The 19,446-nt window shown below is 49.0% G+C and overlaps 1 long non-coding RNA gene across 2 annotated transcripts; it reads right to left on the bottom strand.

The window, feature by feature from the left end:
• Nucleotides 1-4,573: 4,573 nt before the first annotated feature.
• Nucleotides 4,574-17,790, bottom strand: LOC103553377 (uncharacterized). 2 transcript variants are annotated; one of them, XR_011540541.1, is made up of 4 exons: nt 17,718-17,790; nt 13,756-13,898; nt 9,824-9,995; nt 4,574-8,517 (listed from the first exon to the last, which is right to left on the bottom strand). It is a non-coding gene; the product is annotated as an uncharacterized lncRNA (long non-coding RNA). The 2 variants fall into 2 exon arrangements; XR_545453.2 differs by lacking the exon at nt 13,756-13,898 and having other exon boundaries at nt 17,718-17,788.
• Nucleotides 17,791-19,446: the final 1,656 nt, after the last annotated feature.

The raw sequence follows: 19,446 nt of genomic DNA, 5'->3' as shown, positions 1-19,446 counted from the left end.
CTCCCAGAGCCTGGGAAAGGGCAGCGGGCCCAGCAGGAGACCTGACGCTGGTGCAGCCGGCCCTTTGGTGCCCAAGTCACGGCTGCCTTTTAATATCACATCAGTCGTGGTCATGATGAGCTAGGCAGCGCCTTACATGCTGTGGCTATTTAATAAGTGTTGAATAATCACAGAAACATCACTGCTAAAAGGCTGCTGGCAGCGAGCCCCCTTCCCAGGCTCACGTGTATTCCTGCAGCCGGGGGAGAAAGGCGAGAGACACATGAAAGGGTTTCACCGCAGCTGATCAGTGTTGAGCAGCCGCGGGGTGGGAGGACCACTGGCTTGGGAGCCATGAGACCCTCTCAGAGCCGGGCTTTGCCACTTGCTCCGCAGCAGGACTGTAGGCAAATTCACTTGAACTGCCGGTTCTGTGGAGATACGACGCAGGACGTGTTGAACGTGAAAGTGTCTGCCAACAGTAAAGTTTTCTGCAAATGCAAGGAGCAATGACAGTGAGCTCCATGCAAAGGCCACCAGACGAGGAAGAAAGAGACCCAGGCCTCAGCCCTGGTTCTCCCACCTAATAGCTTTGTAGCCTTTAAAATAGCCTTCAGCTTCTCTGAGCTTCAGGTTCACATTAGCAAAACGGAAATAACGAGGCCTTGCCTAACGGGGAGAGGCTCCGAAGAATGCAGCGAAAGAGCTCTGTGCAAACCATGAGCCTGCACACAGCTCTGGAGCTCTGTGTGGGTGCTCCCGTCAGCCACAGCAGGATGCCGGGGAATCTGTTTTCCCCGCATGTCATGGTCCCTTCCCTTCCCAAGCCTGCTCACTTAGAGGCGGTGTCCAGGCTAACAGCTGTGCCTTTGGAGAGCTCTTTACAGCTGACAACGCAGTGTGCAGGCAGGAGCTTGCAGTCTGCTTGGGAGGTCATGTCGGCACTGGGGGCTCCTTGGTGGCTCCATCTCTTTAGGAGGAGGTGTGCTGGAGGGGCCGGCTCCTCCGCCACACTTTGTGCCTATGTGCCCTCACCAGAGCCAGATGGCCGGGGTGGGTTTTCTTGACTGGAGAATTTCCTAACTGGATAACTACTTCCCAGAAAACTGAGCCCATATTGTCCACACAAGAAGTCAATCTACATCCTGAGTGTGTGTGTGTAGGGTGGGGGTTTAACCCAAGAAACAGACGTCATTTCTTCATGCATCAGGAAGCCTCTTTTCACCAGTTTTAACGAACAAAGCTCTCTTGGGCTTAAAGTCAAGGAACCTTCTTTTTATAGCCAGTCTCACTCCTGGAAAAGTTCTGCCTTTGTGTATGGACTCGAATTAGGGAAATATGCACTGAATTTAGAAGGTGTCTATTAACCCTTAGCTGGACATGGATAGGAAGTGAAGTCATGATTTTAGGGCAAAGAAAGTCTGTTCCAGGTCAGTTACGTACTGTGTAACAAATCACCCCCAAACTTGGTGGGGTGAAATAAAGCCTGATTTATTAAGCTCACAGCTTCTGGAGTGGGGAATTTGGACAGGGCACAGTGGAGAGGGCGTGTCTCTGCTCCACCGTGTCTAGGGCCTCGGCTGGGAAGAAGGCTTGGGGGTGACTTGAACTGCTGGGGTAACTGGAGGCTTCTTCACTCGCCTGTCAGCACCAGGGCGGGGATATCAGCTGAGCTGATCAACAGAGCACTCCCATTGGGCTTTTCCGTGTGGGTGGGGCTTCTCACAGCATCGGGGCTGGGTTCTTTGGGGTGGTGAGTGCATCTGGAGAGCCAGTATTACAAGAGATCAAGCAAAAGATTATGACTTCTTACACTGCTGGTGGGAATGCAAACTGGTGCAGCCACTATGGAAAACAGTATGGAGATTCCTCAAAAAATTAAAAATAGAACCACCATACGATCCAGCCATCCCACTACTGGGTATTTATCCAAAGAGCTTGAAGTCAGCAATCCCAAAAGTCCTAGGTACCCCAATGTTCATTGCAGCATTATTTACAATAGCCAAGACGTGGAAGCAACCTAAGTGCCCATCAACAGATGATTGGATAAAGAAGATGTGGTATATATATACAATGGAATACTACTCAGCTGCAAAACAGAACAAAATCATTCCATTTGCAATAACATGGATGGACCTTAAGGGAATTATTTTAAGTGAAATAAGCCAGCTAGAGAAGGATAATCTGTGTATGACTCCACTCATATGAGGAATTTAAAAATGCGGACTAAGAACAGTTTAGTGGATACCAGGGGAAAGGTGGGATGGGGGGTGGGCACAAAGGGTAAAGTGGTGCACCTACAACACGAATGACAAACATTAATGTACAACTGAAATTTCACAAGATTGTGACCTACCATTAACTCAATTAAAAAAAAAAAAAGATTGTGACTTCTTATGACCTAACCTTGGAAGTCATGCAGTATCATTTCTGCCACATTTTATTGGTTACAAGGAATTACTAAGGCCAGCCCAAATTCAGGGTAGATGGATTAGATTTCATCTCTTGATGGGGGAGTGGCAAGGTGGCATTGCTGAAGAGCATGTGGGATGGGAGTCACTGTTCCCACCATCTTTGAAACATACATTCTGCTAAAAGATCTGTTGTTGCTTTAAATCAAGCCACTGAGAAATCAGTCAACCAATCAGGCAATTGCCGAACATATACTGACTACCTTCCGTGTGCAAAGCACTGAGTCAGCGGATGGGGCAGGCAGAGAACTTGAACTCCATTGCTCAGAGCCTCAGATTCCAATCTGCAAAATGCAGTCCAATCAGGGATCTTTTGATGGCGAGAAACAGAGACCCAATCCAGGCAGCTCAAGTAGAGAAATGTTTATTGTCGGGTCACTCAGGCGTCCCATGGAAATCTAAGGACAGAATCCTAAATTTTTTCCCAGGAATCATGAAACTCAACTGGGAAGCCATCAGTAACGAAACAGCTCTCACTTTGCCTCCCAGGACCACATGAGGGAATTCACTTCTCTTGGGGAATCTGTGGCCTTCCTTCTTTGCTGTCTGTCCAGCTTCCTTTGCTCATTCAGAGGCTCGCAAGTCCTCCCTCACAGCTCATGGCTTCTTCATGACCCATAATGGCCACTATGACTCAAATTCTATCTCTTGACCTTTCAGCTATAAGTCTACTGCACTCAGAGTCCCAATCCCCAGTCTTGACTGGCCCAGTCCAGCTTTTCCAGCCAGTTCTCATAGATCATAGGCTGCTGGCCAGTATATAAATAAGATACCTTTGCATCAACTGCCTACCTCTTGGTCCAATCAGGCAAGAGACACAGGGAATTCCATGGGATAAAACATGGAAACATGGCCACGGCCTCTCAGCAGGGTCTACGGGTGAGGCACTGTCCCTTGGCAGGGATTTGTGCAGAGTAGGCTGTCATCAGCTTCTCTAGTGCCCTCTCACTGGACTTTGGGGAGGATGGAATTGATGATAAAATGGGGAAAAAGTACTCTTTAACATACAAACTGCTCCACAGATGGGACCAACGTCACATTCGGCCCATTCATTCATTCAGGGAATATTTATTGAGCATCTACTAGGGGCCAGACACCATACCTGGAACCAGGGAGAGAGCCACAAGCGAGTTAGACCTGATTCTTGCTCTCTTCCTCATTTCCATGATTATATATCAAGGCACAAGATACAGAGTCTGTGAAAGCCCAAGTAGCTTTAAATCTGACTGGTGGCACAAGGGATAAGCATACCAGAGTTTAATAAAACAACTTCCAAGCAAAGTATGCTGAAATAACATTTTTTACTGATCAGATTGGAAAAGATTAAAATATGCACTGAACGTGGTGGTGCACAAAAGTGAGCACACTTCTACTTACTGGTGGGAGTGTGAATTGATACAAACTTTAAGTGGAGCTGTTTGAAAATATCCTTAAAATGACATACGCACACCTCCTGGGAAGCCGCACTTCCATGTGTAGGCGCTATTCGCTGTAGTCCTCCCGGTTTCCAGACGATTGGAAACAGGCTGAAGGTCCATCAGTAGGAGAATGGTTAACTAGATTACAACACGTCCACTAAATGGACGCCTCGCCAGTCGTGAACTGCCATGAGGAACCTCTTTATGTGTTCCTGTGTGAAGACGGCTGGAATGTACTGTTGAGTGAAACAAGTAAGGGACACAACTGTAAACCACCAACTGTGTTCAAAAATGGTGGTAGTGGGTGGACCCGGCCCAGTGGCATAGTGGTTAAGTTTGCATGCTCCACTTTGGTGGCCTGGGGATTGCCAGTTTAGATCCCAGGCACAGACCTGCATACCACCCATCAAGCCATGCTGTGGCAGCATCCCACATACAAAGTAGAGGAAGATTCACACAGATGTTAGCTCAGTGACAATCTTTCTCAAGCAAAAAAAGATGAAGATTAGCAACAGACGTTAGCTCAGGGCCAATCTTCCCCACCCAAAAAAAAAAAAAAGTGGTGATGGGAAGTTACATACACACACACTTATATTTGCTTATATAGGCATAAATGTCTCTAGAAGAATTCACAAGAAACTAAACACAGTGGTTTTCTGCTGGAAAGGAAATTAGTGGTAGAAGAGAGGCTGTTTACTGCACATCTTTTTATACCTTTTTTTAATATTTTTATTTTTTGAACTATTTTAATGCTTTATTTATTCAAAAAATTGAATTTAAAAAAGTGACAAAAATAAAATTTAATATCCGACTAGATCTTCTAAGTTGCACATAGTTAAAGCAAAGTGACTTTCTGAGATCAAGAGAGGGCTCTGCAGCACATCTAGGCTGTGGTTTGAGCTGGCTGTCACTGGGTCCATCTGACCCAAAGGTCCCATGGTGCTAGAGGTCTCCACGGCAGACAAGGTTGCCAGGTGGAGTCTCTGGCAAGCCCTTGTAGAACTGCAGGCAGACACCCCCCGGTTCCAGAGCAAGGCCATTATTCTCAGGGCAGAGAACCCCTACTCTGGGTACCACTTGAAATTGGCGTGGGACACCAAGTGACTATGGGACTAGACCTGCCCACCAGGAGCTGGGTGTTATCAGATGCACCAAGTCATAAGGTTGGGTAGTTTATTTATGGTGGAAAGGGGATCAAGTCCAATCATGCCCAGAAGGCATGAGGTGACCCAGACCGTCGCACTGATTCCTCTTGATGAACAACTAAGACTTCATGGTTCGGGATTGTCTACGATCACCTGACAGAGAAGAAGAAAGTTTGCACCTTGTTCATACATGGGTCAACATGACATATCATCAGTGGTTGAAAACAGACTGTGCTGTGTTACGGTCCCAATCTGGACGGCCCGAAGGGACAGCAGTGAAAGGACATCCCCTGGGTGGGCAGAGCTCAAGGAAAAGTGATCTGAGGAAAGTATATACAAAGATGCAGTGGGAAATGGCTTGGCTGGTTGATCAAGGGCCTGGAAGGAAGAAAAGTGAGAGATCAGGGAAAAGGCATCTGAGAGGACCTATGAGAACAGGCACACAACATCAGGTGTTGGGTGTCATATTAGTGCCTGCTGCCGGAGAGGCATTTGACAATAGGAGGGCAGGACCCATCCTGTGTGTGTCAGCCAGCCTCTCTCCCTGCCTCATCGACCATAGTGGCAAGGGTGTGAGCCACGAATAGCCCCAACAGCAGGGGGGTCCCTCTCATCAAGGCTCATCTCATTCCCTCCACTGTGCCCAATATGTCAATGGCAAATGTTGCCCCTGAGCCCTCCGTGTGAGACCATCCCTACAGAAGACTAGCCCACCAGTCGCTGATGGCTTGATCACGCTGGAGCCTTCCTCTCCCTGGGAGAATGCTGACTGGTCCTTACCGGGTAGAGGTTTCTCCTCCCTCCGCTCAGCGCCTCCAGGAGCACCAGCATGTGAAGGCTGCGGATGCCTTATTTACCTGCATAGTTCCTCATGTCACTGACTCCCATCAAGCGACCATTGTATGGCAAAAGAGCTATGATGATGGACACATGGCCCTGGGATCAGGTACCCAGCACCCAGAAGCAGGGGTCTGTTACAGTGGTGAAATGGCCCATCAAGGGCTGAGCTAAGTTGCCAGCTTGGGGACAGCCCCCTGCGAGGTTAAAGTACTGTCCTTTAGGATGTGTCTCAGCACCTAACCAACAAGCAGTAAATGGTGCTGTCCCCACTACTGGAATACATGGATCTATCTGCGAGTCGAGGGCTGAAAGCTCATCTGCTGTTGCCATCACTCCCGGTGACCCTCTGCTTCCTGTCCCAACAAAACTTAGGCTTTGCAAGGTTAGGGGGACCTCCTCCCCAGGCAGCTGTCACTTCTATTGTGAGGCTGATGCTTCTTGCAGGTGACACTGTAAGGATCCCACTGGACTTAAAGCTGTGATTACCACCCGTGACTTTAGGCCCTCATGTCAGTGGACTAGTGAGCAGAGAAAGGAGTCACCACACGGGCGGGGTAATTTACCATGGTTACTGTGAGGGGCAAGGGCTTTTACTGCCGGTGGGGACAGGGATTCTCTGGGGTGTCTTGTGCCCCTTTGCCTGATACAAAGGATTTGTGACTGAGCAATTGCAGCAATAACAGCTCCATGAGGACTGGGCAAACTAAGAGCTCAGACCCCTTTCCGATGATGCTCTGGCTCACCTCGCCTGGTAAGCAACGCAGATCAGCGAAATTGCTAGTTGAGGATGAGGGACATGAAGATTGAGTGGTGGAGCGGAGATGTGATGGACTCCATTAGGGCCTCAGGAGCAGCTGAGGCAGCACGGACAGTGGCTTGTTTCACCAACCCTTTTGCCTTAAGTCTTCCTGGAGATTGGACGGAGACTCCATGACTAACTGGACTTGAGCCCTCCTCTTGGAGCAAAAGAGAGAACATCCTGTTTTCACAGAAAACTGAGGCCCTGGATTACAGCGTGGGAGCAGGACACAGTGGGAGGGCAGAGCAGATCTGGGTGGACAAGGGGTAGACGGACAGGCACTTCTTATGCACGAGTTCAGATCCTCTTGACCTCAGCTGTTTCTAGGGGCTTAAACATTTGTTCCCACCGCATTCCACTGCAGTGGCCAACTCTGTGTGACTCTGATCAATTAATGTAGGCACATCTCCTGTCTGTGCCACACAATTATCACCCTTGCTCTGGGGCTCTCCTATTGATATTGAGTCCTGAAATCAACAAGATCCATGCAGTACCCATACCTGTGCCACCAGGAAGCATAGAGGAATAAAGACCCCATGGGGCAGTCCTTTCAGCAATGGGATGTAGGAGCCTATGGATACGTTCTTCTCCCTTACTCCGCCTGGAGGGACCATCCTAAGTTACAGTCCCCATGTAGTCTTCTGAAAGACATTTTCATGAGATCAATCAGTCCATCATGCTTGACGCCATTGGGTAGCCAACATTCTCTTGTCTTCTTTTATTCTCTTAGTTTTTCCTGTCTCCAGCTCTGCTTAAACCTCTCCCTCACTCCTGCGTCCCAGGAGTTGCACTCCTTAAAAAGGCAGGAGCACACCAGCCTTTGCCTCAGGCTTTGTTTTCCAGGGAACTTAAGCCAAGCAAAATGTCAGGCCCTTTTCATCTTTACCCTAAGTCTAGTCAGTGAGGACCACGACCATTGCTCAGTCTGTATTAGGAAAGTTCAGCCGCTGGCTGAGAACCACATAACAAGGAAGTCGCAAAGACAGAATTTGAATCTGGCTCTGATTCCAAGACTGGGCTCCTTCCAGGGCACTGAGACTGCTGCCTCTGAGCAAGGCTTTGTGGCGGTAAGCCTGGGAATGATGCACTGGGAAGGATAAAGAAATGGGCTCACCTGGGAGGAGCCTGTTGGGCTGAAGGGAGCAAGGGCTGGCCGGGGCAGCGAGGCAGGGCGTGGTGAGCTTTGGTGTGGTCGGCGCAAGCTTCCTGGCCGAGTGGCAAAATCAGACCCCAAGATGGACACTGGGTCCGGTCTGAGGGAGCCCCTAAACATGAGCATGGGGACATTTTGGGGAAGCGAGTGGTCTAAGTCTTATGGCTAAGAGGATGTCTCAAGAGCTGTCTCCTTTATTCCTTGAGTCTTAGAGTCCCAGAAGTCCCAGAGAGTAAGGGCAGAAGAGACTTGGGACCCACCCTCCTCGGTTTCCCATTCCAAGCTCCTGGGAAGCCCTGTGCTCCAAAAGACATTGACAAATGTGCCATGAAAAGCTAGCCTCCTCTTCGAGGGCCACAGGGCACTGTGTTGTAATAGTGATGACACATAGCACATGTTGGCAAACAAACGACACTTAACTTGAATCCAGCATTGCCCAAACTTATTAGGCCATGTAACCTTTCAAAAGAAATTTTTTTTTCTGAATAATAAATATTTACATCTTGTGGCATGCTCTGTTTTACAGACTAGTGTTTGGAAAAACACTGAGATAACTCAAACCCCTCATTTGACTGTGGAGGGAAACCACAGACCAGAGAGGTGACTCAGCTTGTCCAGAGACACACGGCAGGAGCTAGCAGACACCCTAATTTCCTGGCTGAGGCTCCTTCTTCGACCTGGGAGAAATTTCCACTGCATGATTGTTGCCAAGCTGTTAATGAAAATGAGACCTAAATTAGCTTCAGAAAATGAGGTTTTAGCATTGGAAAGTTTTTAACTATTGAAATTAGGAATGCAAATGAGTATATGAAATCAATTAGCAAGTAAGAAAGAAGCCCCACAAATTCTAGTCATTGCAACTCATGGCACATTTAGGGACCTCAGTTTCCCATTTTGTGAGGTGAGGGGGGAAGGGGCTAGGCTAGCCAATTGCTGAGGTTTCTCCAAGATGTGATACGATTCTGTGATTTCAGAAACAAGTGTCAATGGCAGAGAGGACTGGGGACTGGACACAGGGGAACCTGTCAAAGGCGGGAGACCAGCTGGCCCAGCGCAGCCCCTGGCAGGCTTCTCAGCTGCCCACAGAGAAGGGCCCTTGTCCCCAGATGCAAAGTGTGCATCTCACATTAGCTTGCAAGGCAGCACTGATTAGTAATTAAATGGCTTTAAAAAAAAAAAGCCGTTAAAGCTAATGCCATCAAAATCAGAACCTCAGATGCTGGGTTATAATTATGAGTGTACCTCAAGACCCACAAGAGAGGACATTTGCATCTTAACTCGCATGCTGCACAAGCCTTACTATCTCCCCCACCTATCCCTGCTCCCACCATTTGGGGACCTGCTGCTGAATTCATTTGTCTTCCAGTTTTACTCTAATCCTGGAAAAAGCAGTTCACCCTGCAAGAAGGCAACGGAAAGGGGTGAAAAGAGGTTTTGCGTTAGGCTGGTGTTAGCCCCGCCATGCCTGACACTGTCACTTTGAGCAACTTAATCACCTCGGCAAACCTCCTTTTACTCCTCTTTAAGATGAGGATAACAGTGCGGTGTTGTGCTAAGGACTAAAGGAGTCAACGCATTTCTGAATGCAACACCATCAATGCTCAATAACTGATAGTCATTACTAGACCTGGTACCTGGCACTAACGTGCTTATTTACTGTGTCCCGAATTGAAACCTACAGTGTGACCGGCCTTACGCCGGACACTGCTGGGGACAAGGGAGGAGAATGTAGGGTTCTGGAGAAGATTTATCCTCCCTGAGAGATGAGATGAATCAACACGAAATCACTGGACTACGCCAATCCAGGGCTCTCAGGGGCTGGTCTGCAGTGAGAGATGGTCACAGCTCCAGGGCTGTGGCCTAGGGAAGAAGAGCTTGCAGCCCTGGAAGGATGGATGGGATTCATAGCACCTGGGTCCTGCCTGACCTCATCCTAGGCACTTTACACACATTATTTCATTTAGTTCTGATAAACATCCCCATACCCATTTGACAGATGAGGAGATCAAGTTACCAACCAGCGTGTTCGGCATCACAAAGCCAGGAAGTGGAGAGGCCAGTGGTCTGCTGGGATCTGTGGGGCCTCACAGCCCACTGTCTTTTCATGACTCCAGGCTGGAGTGACACGTAACCACACTGATCCTTGGGTATTGGGGCCGCAGAAGCAGAAAGGATGGGCGTCAGAGGCTCCTGAAAACCAGGATGAGATGCAGATTTGACCAGAAGATCTAAGTGAGAAAAGTCAGCCCCCAGTGCTCACTGGACCTCTCAGTCTTGCCTCTGAGCCCAGACAACTCCCCTCATCCAGAGCTTGGGCTGCCGCTAGAAGCGAATTTCCTTGTCAATCATCCTGGTGAGGTTTTGTGGACTCCAGAATCAGGGAGCCCCAGGCTCTCCAGCTTTTTAGAAGAGAGAGCCAGCCAACAGCCTCGTGAATCTGACAGGCTTGCATCCTAGACTTCTAGAATGTACTTCATTGCTGTGTGACTTTGGACCCGTCTTTGCCTACCTGGGCCTCCACTTCCTGTTCTGTGAAATGAGGGGGTGGGACCAGCCAAGCTCAGCCGCCGCCCCCAGCCTTCACTCTAGGATTCTGCCTGAGCCTTTGCATTCTCTGGAATTTCAGGAAAAAGTACTTCCCCTTGGCGTATGGATTCACTGTGACTTTCAACTCTTATTATTTTCCCCGGAGACTTAACTCTCCAAGGGCTAAGAAACAAAAGTTTGAAGGCCTTTTTTGAAAAACATAAAATATCAGGACCAGACAGGCCATTTTCAGACAGTCCCTGGGGCCTAGTCAGCTATTAAAGGTGGAAATTATATATTCATAACACAGGATATTGCTGCTTGCTTATTTATAACTCGCTCCATTTCAATAATATTTATTCTAGACGAGGAGTCTTGATAAGTTTCATCCAATTGCTCAGGGCAAAAGAGGGGACCAGCTCAGCTGAAGGAGCAACTTTCTGTTATCAGCAGGTAGGGAAGGAACACTGCTCCCGGTCCTGCAGGCCAGGAACACGCCCAGATGTGTGCTGGCAGCCAGCCCCTCATCTGCACCAGCCTCCCAGGGCACCCACGCCAGGACCTCAGCGCCATAGGTGGAACCATCTCAAACAAGACAGAATGTAACAGGGAAGGCGCAAAGCGGCTGTGGCTCAGCCTCCTCTTTCATCCCGGGAAAAGGCTGAGGCTCAGAAAGAGGGAGTGTGCCTGCTCAAGTCACACACACACCACTGGGCTGTGATCCGAGTCCCTAAGTCTCAGGCCAGCACTGTCTCAAGGAGTGAACGGGAACTACTGAGTACCTACTATGTGCCAGTCTCCAAACAAGGTGCTAAATCAAGCTAACAAGATTTTATTAAGTACCAACTGTATGTCTTGCTCTGTGCCGGGCACTGGTGGAGGATCAAGAGGAGGAGACAGGTGTTTGGAGAGATTCCCTTTGAGAAGGTGAGAACAATGCTCACTGCATCACCAGCCAGTCCCACCGATCAGCACATTCCCAGCTGGGTGGGCCATTGGCATTATTCCCACTGGGCCCAGGAGCACAATGAGGAAGCAGCCCAAGGTCACAAAGCTGGCGAGGAAAGGGCAAGGCCTGGATTTGAAACCACCCCGGTCAGACTCCAGAGCCATGCTCTTTCGACTACCCTAAAGTGGTCAAACCACAGACAACTGGGGAACCCTCTCTCCCCTTTCCTGTGGGCACTGAGGCTCTGTGTGCGGCTGCGCACTGCAGACACCTGGAGGATGGCCCTATTCCAGGGAGAAAAACCAGACTCCCAGGAGCCATTGTGTGATTGTTAGAAAAAGGCCCTGGGCCAAGCTGCCTGAGTTCAACCCAAATGCAGCCTCTAACTACCAGGCATCACAGGCACACACATACACATACACGCACACACATAGGCCCATGCCTGCCCACACACATGCACACACATGCAAGGTGTGGTGGCATTCTGCACTTTCTGAACATCCTCAATTATACATTCCCCTGCCTGCTCACTCAGTGAGGTTGGGAAGCCTCTTCAGAGTGAGCAACAAAGAGACTCAAGAAGTGTGCGTTTGTATTGTGTCATTTATTCATTCTGCAAATATTTATTGAGCACCCATTACATGGGAGGCCCTAGGCAGACATGTGGGTTACCAGGAATAGTGGTGAGCAAAACCGACTCAGGTCCTGCCCTCCTGAAGGGTATGGTTTGGTGGAGGCCCCAGGATTCATCCTGGGGCTCTGGGAGCCGTAGGAGAGAGAAACTGGTGACCTGGGCCCACCTGGGGTCAGGGGACCCCTGAGAGACGAGCAGGAGTTTTAGCCCAGCCAAGTGGGGAGATGGGCAGGAGCGAGCCGGGCAGCGAGCTGTACACACAGAGGCCCTCCGGCCATCGGAGATGGCTCAGCAGGGGCCCAGGCAGGGCCAGACCCCACAGGTCTTCATAGGCTGCCTTAGAGATTAGGGTCTGGTCATCAGAGCCACCGAAAAAGGAAGGAACAGGAGCAGACTGGTTTTTAAAGGATGTATGAGAGTTGAGGAGGGGGTCAGTTAGGGGAAGTTAGGGTTTCCTGTCACTGATGATGTTTATTCTAAAGCAGCCTGTGGCATGCGCACCACACTGTAGGTGGCTCAGCCACTGAAGCCTCCTGCCACTGGGTCCCAGAAGGACCCGCGCGTCCCAGAGGCCTAGGAGCTGATGTAAATGCAGATTTCCAGGTCCAGGCCAGAGCACTGGAGTGAGAAACTGTGGAGTGGTCCTGAAATCTGTATTTTATGAGCTCGGCAGGAAACCTGGAAGCAGAGTGCTGGCTGCAGACCTGTGATTCGGTCTCCATGAGACAGAGTCTGTGGACAGTGCCTGGAGATGCCATGGTCACCCCGACAGCAGTTCTCCATTCTCCCCATGTGTTAGAGTGATCTGGGGAATAATGAGAATGCAGATGGCTGGACCTCAAACCCAGAAATGCTGACTCACTTGGTCTGGGGGGCCTGGGCACCACTACTTGTAAACACTCCCCAGGTGATCCTGGTGCAGTCAAGGTGAGAGAGAGTGAGTGAGAGCTCTGAGGGCTGCATCTGGGGCTGGGGTGCCGGGGAGGAGGCTCCAGGAGCACTGGCTCCACTGAGTCAGTCTGCCCTCCTCCTGTACGTGCTTCCACAGCCCCACTCCGTGCCAGGCCCTCTGCTGGTGCTGGGACACTGAAGTGCTCGTCCCTGCCCTGAAGGAGTGTCTAGTCTGGAAGGGAGTGTGGTGTGTGTGATGGTTCCTGGACGAGGTCCCAGATCCCACCTGCTCACCAGGGGCAGGAAGCTTCCATGTGGACAATGTCAAAGCCAGAGAAGCCTGTCACCACCTCGCTTTCCTGCCTGAGGTCCAGGGAGGAGAAGAGGCTGTCCAAGGTCACGGGGTGTAAGGGCAAGAGATGGCTGAGCTTGTAACAGGCAAAGGGCTAGGCCTCCTGCCAGTGCCTGGAGCAGCACTTGGGCAGCAGGAAGGCCTGCACAAACATGTGAGGGGCAGGGAGGGTGAAAGGTCAGCGGGCAAACTTCCAGGGGAAGGGGAGGAAGACTGAACCCATCAGAGGCCCAATGGGATAGCTGAGCACGCCAGTGCCCCCCGGATACCAGTTTATTCAGTCCCCACTGCTCGTTGTGAAATCGTGGAACAGGTGCAGTGGGTCACTTCCAAGTCATACACACACACACTCACTCAGATACACATACTCACTCACAAACACAGACATGTGAACAGACACACGCATGCTAAACACACAGACACACAGAGACCACATATACACTCACATACACAAGACACACAAACACACACTGTCATACACACAGACACAATACAACATACACAAGGACACACAAACATCTAACATACACATGTAGACACACATTCACACACACACATGAACACACATATACGCACACTCACACACACACACACATACCTCCATAGACATCTCTGACTTCCAGAGCTCCTTCCACATACCGCTTTATGTCTCAACTTGAGTGTAGTTTATTGATTCTTTGGCACTGAAAAATTTATTTCTGCATTTTTGAAGCCCCAGCTCTTGTTCGGGATATCCTAAACCTTTACATCAGATAAATCATAGTGATGTGAGGTTTGGTGGTGATTTTCTTTTCTATTCCTTTTAATCAATAAATAATTTGTAAATGCCTTTAATAGAGAAAAATTAAAACCAGCCTCTACCTTATTAAGAAATTCGTATTTTCAACCTTTAAATGTGGGATTTGTCAGCCCAGGAGTCTATAGATTCTATGCAAACGGGAAGCTCCCCTTCCAGGAATTTACGATGGTTGTAGCCTCCTCATTCCCCCACTGGGCGATGGGCACCCCTTTGCTGTGTCAAGCAGTGTCAGCTCCGCTTTGCCCCTCACCTGGCAGGTCGCTCCACCCCAGAGCCACTAGGGAGCCACGCTTGTTCTCCTTTACGTCTGGAAGAAAACATACTCATCTCTGTCACCCTCCTGGTGCAGAACCCCAAAGAATATCTGAGCCAACAGCAGCCCCTCTCCTGGCATGGCCAGCAGCCATGGTGTTGAGATAGGCCCTGGACCAGCGCATCTGAGTCACTGTGCATCCTTGGCTGTACTTAGTGATCTGGGCCTCAGCGCCTTCCTTTATGACGGGGCCAGGGTGGGGGTAGCTAAGACATAGGCACACGTGAGGCTCTGGGGTTCCCAAGTGGTGCTTGCTGGACAAGTCTAAAGCACATGACAAATGAGCTTTCAAAGGTTATTTTTATCTGAGACTTGCTGGTCACTAAAAAGAGAAGCCCATTTCCTCAAACGTGGGTGAATAGATTTACTGCTTGATATTCGCCTAAGACATTGGAGTTCGCAAAGTTCTTTAAGAGAAGAATTTCCTTTCATGTTCTCAACACCCCTGCAAAGAGCACACAAGACATTTTTATCCCAGTTCTATAGATGAGAAAACCGAGGCCCTGGAGAGAGAGTGCCTTGCTCAAGGTCACACCGAGCTTGTAAGTACAGTAAGTACACAAGGCCAAGACAAGCCTAACGCAGGGACTGTGATCTCCTGGCTCAGAACATTCCAAAGGGGATCAGCAATGAGAAAGTATCTTCACAAATCCTGCCTGGGTGATGTGAGAAGACTGGCCCATAGCCTGAGTGTGGTCATTAGCCCTTAGTCAAGGGTGCCACTGCCCACTCAGGGCGCTGAGAAGGCAGGGTCTGTGGCTGTCATCACTCTATTCCTGGCACCTGGCACAGTGCCTGGCACGTGATCAGATAATATTTGTAGAACAAACAAAAGAATGGATGATGGCTGGGTGTCTGGATGTCTGGATGGATGGACACATAGGTTGACAAAGGGTGGTTAAGGGCTTGGAGTTGTACGATCTTAAATTTTAATCTGCCTCCAATTTCCTCAGTGTGTGCCTTTGGACAAGCCACTTAACCCCTCTAGGCCTCAGTTCCCTTGTCTGAAAATAGGGTTACAGCACGTATCTTCCAGGTGTGGGGAAGATGATACTGGCAATACATGCAAACCCATAGCACACGCCTGGCATGAAGACACGATTCCATCATGGGTGTTAGTTCTACTAGTTCCTGCAGGAGCTGGCACTGCCCACCAAACTGCTCACCTGCGCCTACTCCTGCCCACTCTTGGACTCTGCCAGCCTGTGGATCCCCGGCCAGGCCTGACAGCTGGCCAGTCATATTCTGGCCCTGTCCAACCTAAGTAGCTCATCGAGGCCAGGCCGTGGCTTCCTCTCCCTGCTCCCCCCAGCACAGTCACCTCCGTGGCTGACCTCTAGGGCCAGAACAAGTACACTTACGGGATTCAACCTTCTAGGATCCAAGCAACTGGCACACGTGTGCTCTGGGGGAGACCTTACCCTGTGACTGTCATCAGGCATTGGAAGAGAAAAAGGAGGAAGATTCTTCCCTGTCTCTTTGCTTCCTCACCTCCACTCCCCCAGGAAGCTGGTGGGTGATGAGAAGGACCCATTTTATCAGTCACGATGCTTCCTGCTGCTTGAAACAGGGAACCCCAACCCAACTGGCTTCAACAATAAGAAAGCTGTGACATAGCAAAAGGCTCAGAGGTAGGACAGAGCCAGTGACATCCCCACATGGTCACAAGATGGCTGCTGAAGCTCCAAGAATCATGTGCAGATGTGACAAAGTCAAGCAGACGGGGAGGCCTCATCTGTGAGAGAAAACTTCCCTGGAAGAAACATCCTTTTCCATCCACAAACTCAAGCTCACACAACTCCAGGCTGGCTGGGCTTGGAATCTCCTTGCTTTGAAGTGTCCATGGCCCCAGCCTGGCCTGGGTGGTGGACCTTGGGTAAGGACCCCAGAGTCCTACTCTCTTCTATAAAGGTGATGCAGCCACTTTCTGTTCAGTATGTCCTTTGATGGGGACGAACCCGCTGGGCTGGCCTGGAATATTAACTGGGTTAATTGTCCCTTCAAATGAACAGCCAGTTTAATCAAGGACTTAATGCCCTCAGCCAGTCAATTATGACTGCCTCTGGACAGGCAGCTCCATTGCAGCCCCAGCGCCTTGCATGCAGGGAGATCGAGATTGCCTGGGGTGTGTGTGTGTGTGTATGTGCGCACGCGTGTGTGTGTATGTGAGAGAGAGAGAGAGAGAAAAGGCTTGATAAGATTTCTGTGGGATTAATATTCTTTAAATTAAATTATTTAAATCAAAGTCAACCCATGAAGACTCATATTTACACACACACTCTCACACATTCACACACTCAAATTCAGCCACTTTTTACTCTATAAAGACAGAACAACCAAAAAAACTTTACTCTAGAGTTTTCGGTAGGGCTATATTAAAATATTCATTTTCCGACACATTTAAAATAAGATGTGGTTAGAAACAAGTCACGTGTCCACCACCAGGAGAATAGCTGAATATTTTATGGCATAGCTACACAATAATATGCAGGCATTCCGAGACTGATAGGTATCTCTATTCGTTGACATGCACATGACATCATATTGAATTAAAAAAAGAAGGTTGCAAAACCGCATGCTTACAGCATGACCCCGATGGAAAACTACGTTTATTCAGATCTGTATGAGTATTTGTGGATAGAGACTTGTCTGAAAGAATAGGTCCTCAAATTTTACCACCGTTTACATCTGGGTGGTGAGATGTCAAGTTATTTTGCTTTATTTTCATTTTTCCGTATTTCCCAGCTATTCTACAAGAGCATCTATAATCAAATTAAAACAAGCTTTTAATCTGGGACATTTTCTTGCACCTTCCCAGAGCCCCATCCTACAGGTAAAGACAACACTTGTCTTACCTCCTGAGACGTCTGCAGCGCTGTGTGGGCCAGGGAGACAAGTGTGGCCCCGATTCAGTCACTCAGTCCCTTCAGATGCCCTTGGACTCAATTTGCTCCTCCAGACAATGGCAATGCTATTTACTTCAGCAACTTGAAGGGACTTTTATTAGCTTGTGATGATACGCCTAATACATGCTCACTGATCGAAACTCAAAAAATGCAGAAAAGCACATGGAAGAAAAAATTCCCCATAATCACACCAGCCGAAGATATCCACCATTAGCCTTTTGGTGGATTTCCTTCTAGTCTTTTTTGCTGGGCACAAGGGTGGGCAGGACTTGGAGGCAGGTGTGAGCATGAGTGCCAGTCTGCAGAGACGCCCTTCGCTCTGGACCCAGCATTGCCACTGCCCAGCTGCGTGGCCCTGGGGCAGTCCCCCGACCCAGCCCCTTTCCTCAGTGGTACCTGGGAATGACAGCTGTAATGCCTTTCTCATACAGTCTCAAATGAAATGAGGGCTATAAAGCTCTAGCACTGTTCCTGGCGCAGGGGAAGCAAGTGGTTATACTGCAGATACTACGTAAAAATCCCTCCCGCACCCAGCACCTTACCAGTTTCTCCCACGTCAGGGGATGATGTTCCGGGTTATCACTGGCTCCCAGCCTTGGCCTCACACTAGAATTGTCTGGCGAGCTTATAAAATACTGATGCTTAGGCTCCACCCAAGAATAATTAAATAAGAATCATGGGGGTGGGGCCCTGACATTGGTATTTCTGGAAAGTTCCCCAGAGAACCCTAATGCAAGCTGGGCTGAGAACCACTGGTGCACGTCAGAGTGCTTTAGAAAGGCCAGAGCGACGTGACGGAAGGGGTTATTATTACTAATTATCGAGGCTTCTCTGGGGATGGAGGTGGTTTTCCCTGCTCCTCCTCACTCTCGCCTGATCCTTCTGGTGAGGCAGGATGGCAAAATCATAATCACTTGCTCCAAGTGGGGCTTCAGGGCTCCCGAAGCATTTTCTTATGACCTCTGGAGCAGGGGCACGTGGTTTTAATGTGTCAGTCTACACTAGGAGCTGTGCTAAGCTGAGTGCTTCCACGCAGAAGAAGGAACAGGCCGTCCCTCACGCTGCACCAGCCTCTGTGGATGGCAAACCGACAATACCCACCAAATTAAAAATGTGCAGACCAATCCCATGCGTTGGCATATAACCAAAGGATATGAGTTCTATAATGTCCCCCGAAAGAATGTATATAACAGCGTTGTTAATAATAGCCTAGTGCTGGAAGCAAGCCCTGTGCCCGTCAACAGTTGAATGGATAAATAAATTGTGGTATATTCAGACAATGGAATATAGCCAGCAATGAGAAAGAGCTACAGATGAACACAACAACATGGATGAGTCTCAGACACAATGTTGAGCAAAAGAAACCAGGCACGAGAGTACCTTCTTTACGATTCCATTTATACAAAACTCAGAAACAGGCCAAACCAATGCATGAGGATAGAGGTCAGATTAGGCAATTACCTTGGTGGGTGTGTGTTGACCAGGCCAAGGTATGAGGGGGATGCTGGAAACGTCCTACAGTAAGCTACACCTTGATCTGGGCGGTGGTTACACAGATGTGTGCACATGCAAAACTTACTGAGCTGTACACTTGACTGTTTGAAAGTTAAACTTTAATAAAAAAAATTTTAATGCAAATAAAATTTATGTATACTTTGCCTCAGTGATTCCACTTCTGCAAAGTTTTTTTCTGAAGGTGTATTCGTACACAGAGGATATAACATATGTACAAGATTATTTATTGCAACCTTTACTATAAGAGCTCAACATTAGGAAAAACCACAATGTCCATCAATAGGGGCTGACTAAATAAAGCACAGCGTCCCCTAGCCGTGCACCCTGGCGCAGCCATGCAAAAATAGAAGACGTCATGACGCATTCTTAAAGTGAAAAAAATTAAGGTGCAGAGATGCATAAAGAGTGTGCTATCTTTGGGGTTAAAAATGTAAAGATAAATAAAAAGAGAGAGAAGGAGGCTGGGGGAGAGATTAGTTTATATAAGCGAAATAAAATCTCTCCGGAAGGACACGTAAGAAATGAATGAGAATGGTTGACCGTGAGGAGGGGCCCTGGGTGGCCGGACGGGGTTGAAAGGAATTTTCACTGGATACCTTTCACGCTTTTCGAATCTGAACCTATTAAACATTTTGAGCAAAAACATTTAAGACAGCCAGCCCCTCCTCCCCTACTTCAAGGCCTGTTGCCTCAGGATAGAATCTGAATGTTCCCCTTGGCTTGTAGTATAATCCCAAACCCAGCTCCCTTGCCCTT

This window comes from Equus przewalskii, chromosome 1 (assembly GCF_037783145.1).
Source record: "Equus przewalskii isolate Varuska chromosome 1, EquPr2, whole genome shotgun sequence".
In the NCBI taxonomy this organism is placed as follows: Eukaryota; Metazoa; Chordata; class Mammalia; order Perissodactyla; family Equidae; genus Equus; species Equus przewalskii.
The sequence above is the reverse complement of the archived record's forward strand: the minus strand, read 5'-3'. Positions and strand labels throughout refer to the sequence as shown.